The sequence below is a fragment of the Gymnogyps californianus genome, chromosome 1 (assembly GCF_018139145.2).
Source record: "Gymnogyps californianus isolate 813 chromosome 1, ASM1813914v2, whole genome shotgun sequence".
NCBI lineage: Eukaryota > Metazoa > Chordata > Aves > Accipitriformes > Cathartidae > Gymnogyps > Gymnogyps californianus.
The window spans coordinates 29207120-29222746 of NC_059471.1; positions in this window are offsets into that span (position 1 = coordinate 29207120).

Here is a 15627-nt window from a genome sequence, read left to right on the forward strand (position 1 = left end):
GTCTGCCATTTTTTAGGGTGGGTGAAGGAAATATGTTCAAGCAACTCAGAGCACAGGCAAAAATGGGATGGCAAATGATGTAGCCCTCCTGATAACATCACTGAGCTTGCAAAATAACGTGTAGACTCACCTTAAGTCCCAGCTTTTTCAGCTGGAAGTTTGGGATTCTTGAGGGGCTGGGGACTATTTTTGAGTGTCTGTGATAGCAGACCCAAACCCTTCTTGCTTTTCCTTCTGCCTTATGCAGATACTAATGTCTCTATGGCCATTTGCACCTAATCAGGACACGAAGGGGATCATGAAGGACCACCTATTTCACAGTAGTACCTTAACATCTTTTTAAATCAACTATGAAACTACTCAGGAAGCTGCAAAACTTCACAGTGTGAAATTTTTACTGAGATGGGCACCTCCATCATCAGACTTTAAAGGGTTCACATATTGAAAAAGAAACACCCTGCACTAACTTGTTCAAGGCACATTTGTGCACATGTGTTTATGCGTGCTTCTCTTTGCCTGTTTCAGGAAGCAAGGGAGAGTGCTATTTGGATGAAAATCCAATTTGTTTCACATGAAGCCAGGATGAGGCAGGATTTGCATTCTGTGCTCATGTCTGGCTCCTTGGCACTGCTCAAAAAGAGAAAGGAGCCAGAAACGGGCTGTGGAGCAGGACAGAAAGGAGTTACAATTATTGGAGGAGACTGTTTGGCTAGTCCAGACATGAGAGATGCAGGCACTGTGCCTCGTCACCTCCTCTGACTTATTTCTATTCTGGGGATGAAAAAAGCTTGAAAGGTCGGTGATTTTCCCATGGGGTAGATTCAATCAGATATGCTCTTCTGGGGAGTGAACTAGGGCTGCTTAAAAGTAGTTCCCTGCCGCACTACTTTTTCTTTCAACAAGCAAAGGTACCAGGAGGGAATGATAAATGAACTAAGCCTAAATTTCCATGGATTAGCATCTCTGCTTCCCAGAAATTGAGGGCAGTTAATAAATCTCAGAAGGTTGCTCAGCAACTCTCAGGATGTTTACTTTCTTTTATACTGAGCTGCAGAATGCATCAGTTTTGACTAAATGTGTCCTTGGAAGAAACATTCTTTGTCTGGAGAACAGACTGATGTGAACTCTGGAAATGACAGGATTGCCAAGAGCTGAAAAAATCCTCCATTTCACTGTCGGAAAGCTCTTTTGTATTTCCCTTTTCTCTCAACTGCAGGCTCCCAGGAACTCTTTCTTTCGGAGTCAAATGTCTCCAGTTTCCTCTGTGTGCTCATGCAATAAACAAACACTATTTTCACGGTGAGTTTGAGTCATGATGAGCCAGTATGCATGCCGCAGAAAACAACCTGAGAAAACCCATCTGCATTTGAAAGTGGGATTTCAACTGCATATTTCAGTCCAGATGTTAAATGTTTCAGATAAAAATACGTGTAAACAGAAAGAGGTTTACTCTGTATTGCCATTTCCCTTAGATGTTTCTCAAAGCATCTGTTTGTATGGAAGAAATTGTGTAAAATTAGTAGCAGAGTTTCCTGTGTTGATACTTCCATCCCTGACTGTCACTTTAGTTTTGACATTTCCGCCTGATTCTTCCCCACTACTTGTTGTAGGCTGCTGGTGTTATTTGAAGTAATAGGGAATTATTATCAGGTATTCCAGCAGAAAAAAATAACAGCAAATACATTTTCATCTTTATTTTTTATTTCTCTGCTCAGTTTCTATAAGCCTCTGCAGTGAATCAGTATGGCTCTATCCAGGCAAGCTCCACGTATTTTCATGGTCACTTGGAAGTATGTTTTGTCCACTGATGGAAACTGGCACCTCCCTGCCTGTGGCTCTTGCCTGAGAGTTGACTGTAAGTTCATGTGAGATGTTAGACCTGGACAGGGCAGTGCTGTAATAGTTCCTAGCCCTGAAGAGCAAATAATTAACAGGATTTTTGTAGAAAAATAAGTTGGCTAAACAGCAGCTCACATACATTACAGTTTGGACCTCTGACAACTGGGAACAGCAAAGACTCTACCCCATGCGCTTGTAGTGTCTTCATCAGAGGTTTCCCTCCTCACTTCTTGCCTGCTGTGGCGGAGGGAGACAGCCAGAGAGCTGGCAGATCTTCATCCATCTCCAAATCGGGAAGAAAAACCCGCCTAAGGGCAGCGCTGTAGTTAGGGAGACCCTTGCTGCTGGACGACTGGACCCTCCTGTCCCTTCAGTCCCACCGTGAGTATGGTGATGCCGAGGTTAGTGGTGTGTCAGCAGTGCCCCGGTTTGTTCACTCATGGGAGGGCAGTAGCCTTGTCTTGGCAGCCTGTGGCAGAGCCCAGAAGGGCAAGTAGCGGAGGATAGGTGAGAAGGGCCTTCGTGCCTGCCCGGGTGGGCTGTGGCTGAGCCCCTGTGGCCATAGGGTCACCTGAGAGCCTACCCTCTCTGCAAGGGTGAGATCACAGAGAGAGCCCTAACACTCTCGTACCTTTTTCTGCCCAGTAACTGCAACCAGTCCACAGGAAGATAGGGTAAAAAAGGAGTAAAAGAACCAAACGGATGATGTAGAAAGCAGAAACGCTACTTCCCAGGCAGAGTTTTGCCTGGAACACCAAGAAAGCAGATAGGACTTTGCTCAGGACTCTGTGTTGGATGAGCCCAGGTCCTGTGGTGAGGAGTGCTGCTATCAAGCTTTCTTAGGGATTTGGGAATTGCTGGAAACTCCTCTTTCTGTATAGAGGTGGTTTCTGCCAGGATAAGATAGCCGGAAACAACTGTTAAGAGAAACTGAATTTGGGCTTGCCTTTACATATCTAGCCTGTCCTAACAAAGGCAGTATGTTTGTATTTTAGACATGGCATCTGTAATGCAAACACAAGATGCTGTTTTGTCTTTTTTTCTTGAAATGAAGGTGATTGTGATATTTGTAAATGAAATGGGATGAAATAACCTTTTATTCAGAGGCCGAGCAGTTTGACTTGGGATTAAACACTGGCTGTAGAACCAGAAATACAGGCTTAAATCAGAGTTACATTCCTTTTCTGGTTTTTAGGTCATTTTTCTTTTTTTGCATGCTTTACAAATATGATGTGCTTTATGTTATTTACATAGTGTCAAGTGTCTCATCAAAGTGAAATATCTCTCTCTGGCTGTCAAACATGACCACAAGAATGATTTGAAACAAGTGCTGGCACAGAACTAATAGCAAATTTAAATGGTGTGAACTCTACAGTCAGGGACAGTTTAGAGGATATATGTTATATGTGAATGTCACTTAATACACAGGCTTACATTCCTGATCTGTATAGGGAAAAAAATAATTGCAGATTTGGTAAGGCATCTTAGGGTCTGCTATTAGTTTGCCTTCTACAGGGTAAACAGCAGCTTACTTTGGGAAAAAAAAAAAAAAATCAGTCTTCCCATTTACTTAAATCACAATTCAGAGACTTACCACTTTGTTTATTCAAAACAAGTGTGAAAGATATTTTTAAAAATCCACAACAAATACTGAGGAATTTACAAAACAAAACTGGAATTAAGAACTTGAGTCTTATTTCTAAATGTGGATAGAAAATGTAGGTGACAAAAGCTATGATCTTTAGCAATGACTGATATATAGGTCTTTGTCTTCTCAAATTAGCCTTTAAAAATAGTTACTTTTGTAATATTACTCATTCTCAAATTATATTTGAAATACTGCAGTTAAGATGGATAAAATGTAGGTCCTTTTTCTCTGTATGGAATTCAAAAAAGCTTTTGCTCAAACTTTACAAGCCAAAACCAGCTCTGAGCAAGAGCAAAGCATGGACAATGGTCAGAAAATTAAATTGGAAACACAGAAGTGAAAATACTGGTTTTGTTGTGGCACTGCCCAACAAGTTCTGCCAGCCTTCTTTACCTGCTAGGTGAATGAACGTTACTGGAAATCTGGACTCTAATTAATTCATGCAGATTGCAATTGTTCTTTGCACTTAAACCCTGACCCAAAAGGTGTGCCTTTTCCTGTGGTAATACGATCAGCCTGCTAGTTTCCAGGCACTTGAAAACAAATTCCTGTAGTGTAAATAGACAGATAACAGAAATTAATAATGAAATCAACACTGCTAAAAGCAGACAAAGTACCAAGTCCACACAATTTGCAATCATATTGGAAGCCGTGGAATGAAAAATTTAGTACGCATTTTGGGGCCCTGTTACAAAAGAGATACTCCGCTGAGTTTTGCTGGTTTAGAGCAAACAAACCTTTTTTAAATATTTAGAGAAGATTGAGTCTGCTTCCTGAAAAACTGAAGCCAAAGTCTGAGCTGATTTGATTTGAAATGAGGCCATCAACTCTTAAGCAATTTTATTCATGGCAGGTAGGAATTCGATTCCTTGTATTTCAGAGTTATGTACAGTTTCCTTTTTTCTTATAGTGTAAGAAATAATATTACTTATGATTATGCCGCTTCATCTGTTGAAAGAAATATGTATACCATTCATGCTATAGAAACGCTTGTGTATCTGATGGCTGCCAATTTTCTTAGGACTGTAGCCAAAGAGTTATCTTTCTGATTTCATGGCTCAAAACTAGGAGCAAATGTAGGTAAAGAGGGAGTTTTGTTGCCTCTTCAATGCTAAAAAGGTATGGCCTTTTTTTTTTATTTTCTGTAATAAGTGTGTCGGTTTGGAGAAGTCAAGGACGTCGTTATGTACCATGAATCTGACCAAGCTTCCACTGAACTTTCAGCTGACTTCATGGAGGAAATGTGAGGCTTGTGTTGCTTAGTAGGACTGAAAATGGCTGTTGAGCAAGTGCAGGGATTTGCTTGAAGAAAAAAGTGCATACCTTTACTAACTACTTCTCTTTTGGCTTAAAGAGGACACTGACAGAGGAGAAATAGTTGTTTCACACAAGGGCTGGGTGTTTCATCGGTTCCCCCCAAGCAATGTTGTTAACAACTTGTTGATAACTGTGAGTTACCAGCACTGTTGTTTGTGATGTTACTAGGAGCTTTGCAATACTTTGCTTTGTTCCCTTTTTTTTTCTTTCTTAAAGCTCCAGTTCCTGCAGTTGCATTATATGTGTAAAAACCAAAGTCAATCTAACTCTGTTATGATGGGGAAAAAAATTAAAAAATTTTAGCTGACTGCATCCTGAAGACAAATTAAAAAGAACTGAAAATACTGTCAAATGTGAAATTGCTTGGGTTTTAGCCTCATATCATTGTTTGTATGCCGCAGGATGGATTGTATTTCAGTGGTTTAAAATGACGTCTGAGGAGGAGAGTAGGAAAACGATTAACGTTCAAAGGCAGACTGGATTTCTAGAGCGATGTGTTAATACTAATACATCCCTCTTTGCATTGACATGATGCGCATGTATCTGAACCGGTTCCTCCTGTCTGTCAGATTAAGGCAATATGACCCCTCTACCTCCAGGCCCCCAGTTTTTTCCTTGAACCCAAGCGTCTCATCTTTCAAGGCATTGTTAAGACTATTTTAAGATGCTTTCTTTGGGCAAGGAGCCAGAGGGATTAGATGCAGGCCAGAACATCCTATAAAGCCAGGGATGAATGCACCCAGGAAACATAATTTACCTGAAAACACATAGTTCTTGTCTGTTTATCATATTCTCCGATAGTAGTGGGTAATGTAAAGGGCAAAACTCATGTTTTACCAGCTTGTGAGGCTTTAAGTCAAAGGGATTTAATTTTCTTGGGATGTTCTGCATTTTCTGACATGAAAATGCAAACATCTCTGCCTGACACTAGCAGAGAGCTGTGAAGGCAGCAGGCATATTTTCTATTTGCCATCTAAATCTCATGCTACCAAACCTGAGTGATTCTTCCTGGTGAAACTCCTAAGCTGTGCAAAATCTAGCCTTGAACCAGGGAATGATACTGTTATCAGATGAGACGGGCAACATTGCCTTTCTCATACCAGCCTTAATGAAAATGCTCACCCCCAATTCGCAGCTAACACAGTTAGCATCAACTCTAAAGGGGCAATTAATTGAGTCAGAATGGGTAAAATAATTTGGAAACCAGTAGCAGTCTGTTGGAGTTCAGCAGCAGGCGATCGCAGCAGTTAACTCCAAGCAGCTGCCTTGCTCCCCTGGCAGACATTGCCACCCTTGAGGTGCCGACATCGGATCCCTTCCCGAACTGCCTCCTGACCCATAAGAGAGTTGTAGAGTGGTTGGGATGGGGCAGGACCTCTGAGCTTTCAGTCTGGTGTATTAAGGTAAATGGAAATTGGTTGGTTTTACAAGATGCTCAGCAGTTTCTGCTTTGTGAATGGTACCTCTTCTCCAACAGCTGCTTGTAAGTCAGTCAGCTGCACAGGTTTCATTTGCCATTGCCATATAGCTCTGCTTGAGCCTGCAGCTAAACTAGGTATTTTAAATCAGCTAGACTGGTTGAAATATATCTTATGCCCCTTTCATCTGAGGAACTATAGCAAACTTTTTTCCCAGCCAAATAATACTTTTTAATGTGGGTAAATATCTCATAAACTGAACATGTTCAAAGCACAACCTCGTGTGTTTCTTCTCTACCGCCAAATCAGTATTCAGGACTGAACACTGCTGAAGGCAAAGGACTATGGGGCACTAAGTAAGAACTTGTCTCCATTGCTTTTAGAAACAAACAGATTTTTACCTTAGAATTGCTCAGAAATTTGGGGAAAAAAAGGATGATTGAGGGGAATCGCAGAGAAGATACTTACTAAACATCTCTTTATTTTGTCAGCCTAAGTTGAGCTTTGCTGGTGAACCTGAAATGAAGAAGAAAAAAAAGCAACTTGTTTTTACAGTACGTTTCATCACATGATAATTTCATGAATGTTAGTTACTTGTAGAAACAAGCTAGGTAGGGTTTAGGATATTTTTAATAGTAAAGATACTGTCGGAGATGAGTGGATCAAGTGTATACTTTAGAGCTGGCCAGAAACTGGAATTTCTGTTCCCTAAGACAATCTAGAATTTGAAATTTCTGTTATTTGGAATTAGGACGCAGAGCTGAATTTCTGAATATCTTTGATTTGGGATCAGAGAATTGTTTTGTTTTAGAATGGCAAAAAATAGTTTTTAACTTTATAGATATATATTTAGTATGTAGATGTAGCTTTAGTATTTAAAGACATTGTACTGAAATGTTTTCATGTGAGTAAGTCAAATTGTATGATTTTCAATTGCTTGTTTCAAAACCAGTTAAAATCAGTAATTCCTCAAAATATTTTACCTTTAACACAGTTTTCTTTTTCAGAAAAGTGTTCCAGCTGAAGTCAGGTGTGTTTTTAATTGGTTTCATTGATAAATACAGACCAAACACAGATGCTTTACTCTTTGTAGTAATACTCTTTAGAAGGGCCATTTCTCAAAATGTTTTCAAAATAACCCTGTTTTTTAAGTTTAATATTATCACTGGTCTTGTATATTAAGACAATGATACAAAATAGTGCTACAACAGTATTTTGAGTTTCGCTTCATTGGCAGAAGACCTTGTTTTTCCAAAGATGGTTCTTAACTCTGGAGTCAAGAACTGGATGGTGTGAGCAGAGCGGAGGATTTATCTTTGTGGGGAAGTTATGACACGAAGACAAACCCAGGATGCTAATGTCCTGCATGGTGGCTTTCTGGACCACTGTCTTTGTGGCAGGGGTGTGAGGGATGTACCTCTGCTTTTGGAAGTAAAAAGAATCTGAATTTGTCCTGCCAGACAGATGGAGCGTCTGTCATCTATTCCCTGAGGTTTTCGTGACGTGACAGAGATACGCTGAGATTTTGACCCTGTGTGCTAACCTCTGCGTAGGATTAAATTTGGTGACTTTTTCCAACAAGTCCAAGAGATTCTGATTAAATGTAAAACAATTATTTTAAGGCTTGCCTGTGCAGTGAGGTCACTGCATAGCCAGGGAGGGTGTGAATTGATGACACATCAACTATATTGTAAAAATTCCCTGCATAGCCATTCTTTAGGTGTCCCTGTTCAGGGGTGTCTTCAGAAGTGGACTGCACTACTGTGGGGTTAGGGAACTAGAGATCCCAGTCACCAAGTTAGCACAGCGCTGTGAATTTGCTGCGGGCAATCCCAGAGGAATCTATTCAGGCTTGGCTGAAGGCACTTCTAGTGGTAGTACCTGTCATGTGTCCTGTGTATGGCTGTCTGAATTAGATGTTCCTGTAGTTGCCCACAGGACTTAAGGGGAACTGAGTTTGCCAAAGGGAATATCTTCTTTTTTTTTTTTTTTTACTTTCTCGCACTAATTGCTGGTTTAATTTTGTTTGTTTGTTTTTCAGTAAAGCTTGCTGATGGTAAAGAGACACATTTTAAAAATATTGTACTCACTCTTTTTTCTTTTCCCCTCTTGAAACAAAGAATGAATGTTCTTATGCCCTGACTGAGTGAAAGACCTTCAGTCTAGGAACCTTATCTAATGATATAATCACAGACAGGTTTTCAATGTTAGAAGGGACCACATTTTATCTGAGAAATCCCTGATAATTTTATAGAAGAAGGAAACGGAATAGCATTGCCCTTTGTAGGAGCTGTGATTATGCACATGGCCACAAGGAGCTAATGCCTGGCTGGCTGAGTTAATTATGCACTGGCTTGCTGCACACAGGTCATGTTTGACTAGCTTGTGAAAGGCAGCCTTGGCTGAGCTTGCTGCAACGCCGTGTGCAAAGATTAGCAGTGCTGAACGCAGTTCGGTAAGCACAAGGGATGCCAATTGGTGGGAAGCATTTAAACTGGCAGGAAGAGCAGGTAGCTGAGTGCAGCGAGCAGTGTACACAAGGATCACAGGTTACATCTGAGATTTCGTGATGAATGCCTAATGAGCACGTTGATTAGACGGGCAGAACTCTTCAAGCTGTTGTAAATGTAGCTGAAAGAAGCGTGGCTGATAAGACACCAAATAACCGCTCTTGTAAAGCTTTCCTTTGGCGTTGCAGTATTTAAAGCCCAGAAAGATAATGGAGAGAAAACTGGACAATAAAATGAAAAGGGAACTGTCCTGCTTAGCTACTTTAAACAACAAAAACATAACCCTGGTGTCTGTTTGTAAGCGGCAGGCAGCTCATGATGTGCCTGAACTACTGATTATTGGTGAAAAGTCCAAGACAGGATCTCCGGTAAAAGCAAGCAGTAACTTGCAGAAAGAAGAGAAACTTTTGCAGAGTTACTCCATGGGAATGCCAGAAGTCAATACAGTTGAAAGACAGGTCAGTGAGCTGGTGTGTTTGTGTTGAGACGAAAGAGGTGTTTCTGAACTGCAGAATTTAAAACAAAGCATGCTAGACATGGGTTGTATATTAAAGGAGGTTAAACCTTTTTTATCTAAATTGTCTCAATCCCCAGCATGGATGCCTGCCCTGTAACAAGCAGTACACAAATGCAAAGTCCTCTGGAGATCCTCTGAAAGTAATCTTTGAAAGCAGATGTTAATGATGAGTTATGTTGTAGTAACTGATGAGCATTTTTTCAGCTCCACCTCTAATAATATAGAGTGGTGAGTCTTAGTAAGGAAACATATTAATATTTCTCCTTTTGAATGGCAATTGCTTGAGTAGTTTGACAGCAGCTCATACCAGGCTATTCTCTGGAATAATAGAAATTGCAGAAACATTAAAAGGTCCTAATAGTAGGTAAGTAGTTTATTTGTAACTACTAAGTGGATGCTAGTCAAAGTTCTTGATAATACATCTGTGGCAACATTTTTTTTTTTAATTATTCAGTGTTGTATATAACTGTGGTATTTTTGGAGATTAACTGTTGTGGAGAAGAGGCTTAGAAAGATCAATGCTGATAAAAACATGATGAGGGTCATTATTTTAAAAAGAGGTTTTGCTATTTAAAAGGTATGTAAATTACAGTAATGTAGTTTGGATCAGTGAATATTGTGAATATTTAAGGAAAGGAAACTCTCAGAACAAATTTTGTGTCCTTTGAAACTGCGTGTGCTTAGACTGGCTTAAATAGTTAGCGTCAGACTGGAATGAAATAACAGCCGGGACAGACCAAATATACCTGAAGGCGTTTTCTGCCTCGAGTTCCTTCTTATATTATAAATGTTTGCTAGAAAACAATCATGACATAAATGACTTTGTTCTACCAAAGGATCTCTTTTCTGTATTCAGTTCACTGGGATATACGCGTTGCTTGTACTGGAGCTGTGAAGAACATCACAAAGTGTTTTGCTTTGTTTTAATTCTAAATTAGAAACAATCCGTTTACAACAAGGCTTTCCCCTTCCCCACTAAACCAAGCATGGTTTACATAGCTCCCTTTAATTTAAAAGTACCTGTTAAGGTCTCTAAGGTTTGTTAGCTACGGCGTAGGTATCATTTCAGTAAGACTAGCTGCAACTGCCTAAATCTTTCCCCATCATCTGTACTGTCAGAGAAACCTGTGCCCAGATGGGGAATAGCAGTCCCTTGGCAGAATCATTAGGGCAACTAACTTAGTATTTTGAAAACAAAAGCACCATAAAGGCTGCTTTAAAGTACTGTTTTCATTGAATCTTGATATCCAGGTGGGGAGGGTGGTTTTTCCCTTAAGACTCAGGAACTGTTTGAAAAATAACACGTTGTGTTACAAGTAGTTACTGAAAATAGTAGCTAGACGTTTGTTAATCTTCACTAAGCTTGGGGGAAGAGGGAAGGAAGAACAACCCATTAAGATCTAATACATTTAAACAATATGTGCTAACAAGATGGATGGACAAGTTGCACTGAAATTTGTTAAGGAGGATGAGGGTTGAACTTCTGCCCACTCAAAAGTGCTGCTGTTATAGGCACAAAATTGAAGACTCAGAACCTTTGATGTTCCTGAGGCTGCTCTGTCCTCATTTTGTTGTTCACTGGCTGCCTATAACAAACTGGGAAAGCATCTGAAGTATTTAATTAATAGTATGTGGCTTTTCAGTTGTGTGTTACTGCCTGCCTGAATCCAAAGCCATGAATCAGCGGGTTGTGAAAGAACAAAGCAGGAAAGGTAAAACAGCAACACAGATAAGATAATTCTTCTGCAGTTGTGTGCTTGAAGGTGAGAGGGCGATAGCTGGTTTCAGCCTGTGGAGGTACGGGGAGAGGAGCAGCCCAAAACCTTCGGAGACACAGGGTGAGAGGTTCAGTGAGAGCCGGCATTTGTGGATGAGCAGATGGGGAGAGGCAGAGGGGAAGGTGCTGAACGGGACGAGCCCTGTCTCCTCGCTGGCTGACTGCCTGGCATCGCGGTGAGGAGTCTGGCTCTTGAATTTCAGGATGTGAAAATTGGCATCCCTGCAGGCCAGGAGAAGGAGGGCGGGAGGACAGTGCCAGCCCTGGGGGGGAGAGCCTTGCTGGAGCACCAGAGAGGAGCAGCAGCCGTGTGGGATCTCGGTGTGGGTGATGCTCAGGGAGCTGTGGGGTGCACCTGGCACGGCCTCAGCCTCGTGCTGCAGAGGCTGAGCGCTTTACACTGGTGTTTCAGAGGTGGCTGCACCTCTTGGGAAGGGGAGGTGGGGGGGAGAGGGATGGCTTTCCCAGAGACAAGCCACCCCATGAGGTGACCATGGAGCACAGGGGTGGAGGGAGCATGGGGACCCAGCCAGGGGCAGCTAGCAGCCAGGGCGCAAAGCTGAGGAGAGCACAAACCTTGTTGAATTTACAGCCATGGGGTTGCATCCGTTGTCAGGGCGCTGGTCACCATGTGCACGTACAGGAGGTTGTCACCCAGTGCTGTGGTTTCTTGTTCTTTGGGTTGTTTTTTCCCAGTTCAGTTGATTTTCTTACATTTATTCTGTATCACCTCACTGCTGTGTTAAACCCTTGGCCTTCACACTTCTGAATGGGAGTACACAAAAGAAATAGCCATTTTAGGGGACGGTGGGGCAGCCTGATGCCAGGCCTCTGAGGGCTGCCCTTGATGGAGCGGTTTTACCCCATCAGTCACACAGGCCATGGACAACGACCACCTTTCCCACCGGACCTGCCACTGAACTGTGGATGCCATAACGCCAAGAGCTGCATGTCAGGCCAGGGCTTGAGACTTAGTGCTCCCAATCCAGCAGTATCTCCCTGCCCTGCTCCACCTCCATGCTTTCCCAAAAAGTTAGTCCAGCCCCGGGGCATATTCCTGTCAGATGATCTCCTTCCTGCTGGCTGGAGGCGGTCAGGATGGGGAGCAGGAGCCTCTGCCTCTTCCTGCTGCCCCCAAGCCCTGCTTTGCCCCAGGGCAGGCATGAGTGCTCCAACTCCTGTCTGGGGCAGCAAGGGTTGCTCTTCATGCTGGTGGGTTTGCTCTGAAATCTTCATATTGGGAGCTGGGCTTTAGATGCCATGCTCATGCACATCAGCAGTTTCAGTTGCTACTCGTCTTGGGTCTGGTTTAGAGCTGTCAGATAGGAATGTTTTCCATTCAGCTCTGGCACTTCCTTTAAAGCGCTCTCCAGCTACTGCTGCTTCTGTGTCAATGAGTCCCTTTTAAATTTTATTCTTTTCTTTTTTTTTCTATATTGTTTAAATGAGCTTCATAACACTGCTTTCTTTAGGGATTCTTTGCTTTCAGACTAGACCCTTGCTCTTCTGTGCATTTTGAGTTGAAACTTTTATGTGCAGAACAGGGGAGGGAAAGAATTGTCATAATTTCATGTTTTCATTATTTACATATTTTTTACATAGTTACTGTAAAAATATGCGCAAGACTGGTAGAGCAAACAGACTTGGTGTACACCTCCCCTTAAAAGTAAGCAGGCCTCCTTTGGTGTGAGAGACAAAACAGTTGGTAACTGCGGCCGGTTCTTTCACACTCCCATATGGATGTAGAGTCAGATGCATTTTCATTATTTCGTTAGGATTTCTCTCGAGGCAGAAGCAAGCAGGAGGGGCAACACCTGGGAATCCCAGGCACCTTTTTTGGTATTTTTGGAGGTGATTGCTTTTCTGATCCTCTTGCAGATGGTGTCTCACTATACAGCCTCATAGATGCCATTTTATGTGTGGGTGTTAGCTGGTATCAGGAAACTCTCTTTTGAGACCTAGGATGTGCCTGAGGAAAACATTTCTGCATGCCTCGTCTTTGTGTCCTTATGTGAACCTGCTGTTTTCCTCTGATCTAGCATAGAAACACCCCTTCTCGCCAATACACACATAGGTGTATTTGTGCCCCTTCTTTTTTTCTGAAGCTGTTAAACAATACTAAAAGCTTTGTAAATATTGTATTTGAACCTGTGCACATTTCTGGTTTTGGGGGGGAGATTCTTCAATGATTTGGCATTTGTGGGTTTTTTTTCCCTGCTTTTTTGTTTTTTTTTAAAGGGAAATAAACCTTTTTTTTTTTTTGTATCCACATCCCTTCTCTAATTTTTTCCTTCTCATTTAAAAATTTGCGTGCAAGGATTTTTCTCCTACAGAGCGTAAACATCTGGTTTTGTCAAGTAACAAACAAAATATTTTTGCCAGTTCTTCTGAACGTTGGGATAGCTTCTTATCCAAAATAGAAAGCAGCGGCCAAGTTTTGATGTTTCTGTGGCTTAAAATGCATTGAAATAGTAGAATCAGTCCTTGCTTTTATGTTTTTCAAAAGACTGGAGGATGAGAAATACCCTTTAATCTTTTTATACATTCAATTTGAATTGCCTTTATATCACTGGGTACCTAGGAAAACTGAGACGGTTGGTGAGCGTGGGGGTGGCGGGAATGCAGTGGAGGACATAAGGCCTGTGATGGTTCCTGGTTTTCATCTGCAAGTGGCTGCCAGAGACACGGTAAAGGGGAGCAGGAGAGCAGAGGATGTTCGTCTTGCCCGTCTCTTACGCTCTATTTTGCCAAAAGAAGCAGAAGGCAAATGCCTTTGTGGTATGAGCCAAAGTAAACATACAGGGTGGGATCCTGTAACTTGCCCGCAGATTTTCACTGTGCCGGGTGTTTGTGATAAGAAGAGCTGGCCACCGTGAGCAAAGTGTCCTTGGGGGCTGGGGACAGGCGAGAGGGAAGAGGAGACGATGGACAATATTGAAATAATATTTCTCGAGGTAGACATTACAATAAATGCAAGTTTGAGTTTAAGCAGCATTTGAAATGCGGTGGGTGAGAGAGTGTTTTCATTTTCAGATGGCTTCTTTTCCATATACAAAGCCATATTATTATTTTAAACTGTGGGAAGGCACAAACAGGAGGAAATAAGCATGTGGTCCTCTTTGTGTGCACTTAAACAGGGAACCACCTTTGCAGGGAGGTCCGATTAACTATTTACATTTTGTTTTGAAAGGAGGGGCTGGCTGTGCATTTCCACGTATGTTGGGGATTTCTGTAACTTCTGGGAAGGAAAGTGCAAGGAGAGGGATACATGCCCAGGGTGCTGCCAGGCCTGTGGGAGGGAGAGGTAAAAGGGTGTTGTGGTTTAACCCCAGTCAGCAGCCAAGCACCACACAGCCGCTCCCTCACTCCCCTTCCCCGCCGCCCCCGCTCCCGGTGGGATGGGGAGGAGAATCAGGAAAGAAGGCAGAACTCGTGGGTTGAGATAAGAACAGTTTAATAACTAAAGTAAAATATAATACTAACAATAATAATAATGAAATATAATAATAATAATAATAGTAATGAAAAGGAATATAACAAAAAAAGGAGGGTGGCGGGGGAGGAAAAAAAACCCCAGTGATGCACAATGCAATTGCTCACCACCCGCTGACTGATGCCGGAGCCGCGATCCACCCCTCCCGGCCAACTCCCCCCTGTTTATATACTGGGCATGACATTCCTTGGTATGGAATACCCCTTTGGCTAGTTCGGGTCAGCTGCCCCGGCTGTGCTCCCTCCCAGCTTCTTGCACACCTGCTTGCTGGCAGAGCATGGGAAACTGAAAAGTCCTTGGCTTAAGATAAGCGCTACTTAGCAACAACTAAAACATCAGAGTGTTATCAACATTATTCTCACCCTAAATCCAAAACACAGCACTGTACCATATACTAAGAAGAGAATTAACTCTGTCCCAGCCAAAACCAGGACAAAGGGGATGCTGGGGCTAAAATATTCCCATGACTCTTCTTTCCCAGCATCCCTGGAGCGTACCCTTGAGGCCAAGCAGAGAGGGAGGGGGCACGGGGGGAGAGCTTGTTGTCAGGATAGTGAGGAGCTGCACCGCAATGCTGAAGAAAGTTGCTCATTCCTCCTCCTGTTCTAATAAAAAAAGTACAGGGAAGGCTGAAAGCAATTTTCTCATTGGCTTGATGCATTTTTTTGGAAAAAAAAGAAAAAAGGCAAATTTTTGCTGCTTTGGTCATGAACCCAGACCTCATTATTCCCAGGCTGTCTAAGCGTGAAACAAAATCAAGTTAATGAATTTTGAATACTGCATCAAATGAACTGGATGCAGTCTAGTGTTAATAAGCGGTCTAAATGCTTCTCATCCGCGCTGCGGTACAAAGAAGGGAGTTTTCTTCTTGGTGGTAGGAATAAGATTTGTGGTACTGAGCCTGATCTGGTGACCCCCTCCCTGCAGTAATACCTAGCATTAGGTGCTTTATTGAATGGTGGAGAGCCCATGGCTTCGCAGGCAAGAGAATAGATTTGTCGTAGTAGCTTGCATCTAGATCTTTAGTAGTTAAAGCTGCCTTAAGTCACGGACATGAATTTTGATGTTCTTCCCATGAAACCTGACAATCTGGGGCTTGTCCCTCACC